This window comes from Penaeus monodon, chromosome 33 (genome assembly GCF_015228065.2).
Source record: "Penaeus monodon isolate SGIC_2016 chromosome 33, NSTDA_Pmon_1, whole genome shotgun sequence".
Lineage (NCBI taxonomy): Eukaryota > Metazoa > Arthropoda > Malacostraca > Decapoda > Penaeidae > Penaeus > Penaeus monodon.
In genome coordinates, this window is record NC_051418.1 from 17,163,270 (window position 1) to 17,164,149 (window position 880).

At 33.1% G+C, this 880-nt stretch overlaps 1 protein-coding gene and 1 pseudogene across 1 annotated transcript in view; both read left to right on the forward strand.

Moving 5' to 3' along the window:
* LOC119594107 (sialin-like) overlaps positions 1 to 209 on the forward strand; it is a gene marked incomplete in the record, with an annotated part of 175,421 nt that extends 175,212 nt beyond the window's left edge. Inside the window, 1 exon segment of the mRNA XM_037943164.1 lies at positions 36 to 209.
* Positions 1 to 880, forward strand: part of LOC119594277 — a 79,615-nt pseudogene that overhangs the window by 78,386 nt on the left and 349 nt on the right.

An 880-nucleotide genomic window follows, 5' to 3' on the forward strand; every position in this document is an offset into this window, starting at 1 on the left:
CTCATCGAGAAACACGTAGACACACATAGGTGAAGAATGTTGTGTCTTTTGAGTCGTAGAAAGCGGCGAGGACCTGGGGGCTGGTCCTTTATCAGAGCGAGACGTGATTGTTGTCTATTATTCATTTTTATTCATGTTATTGTCGTTATCTTTTGTTTTTATTTCATTTTTTTCTCTCTATACTTTTGTTAATAATGCAATGAATTAATAAAAAAATATGTGTATATAACTTTTTTTTTTCTCTACTGAGTTATGTATATGAAATTTTATGGTTTTGTTTATCTTAGTTTAATATTTGGTATATTCATCTTCATATGCAGTGTCGTGGGTAATGTTGGTATTTACCTTTTCCTTGTAAATGGGCTTCTGTTGTTGAATTTTACATAGTGAGCAATTTAGTTTTTAAAAATTTAATATGGAATTAGAAAAAAAAACTGCAAAAATATGCCATCATAATCAAAATGATTTGCTACCTTGCCTGTTGATATGGTTGCCAGTTATGCGACTTTTGACTGCCAATTGCTCATCCCGTTATTACTTTTTATCTGTAATAACCACTTAAAATCCCCCATTTCACTCCACTCGCCTTTACTTGATATAAGGTAAATCTTCGTACAGATATATGTACAATATGTAAATGTTTACCATATAATATTCTAATTTCTGTCGTGTTTTTTACCGTGTCTACTCTTTTTTTTTGTGTGGTGTATTGATTCATTAAATGTATTGTTTTATGTTGCCAGTAAGGTATTTATGTCCATTAAATGTTGTGATCTAGTGTACTTAAATCAGGAAGAGGAGATACTCCACGTCAGACGGCAGGGAACCGAGTTCATTCATTGTGATTTGCTGTTGTAAGAGCCCCCCCCCCCTCTCCATA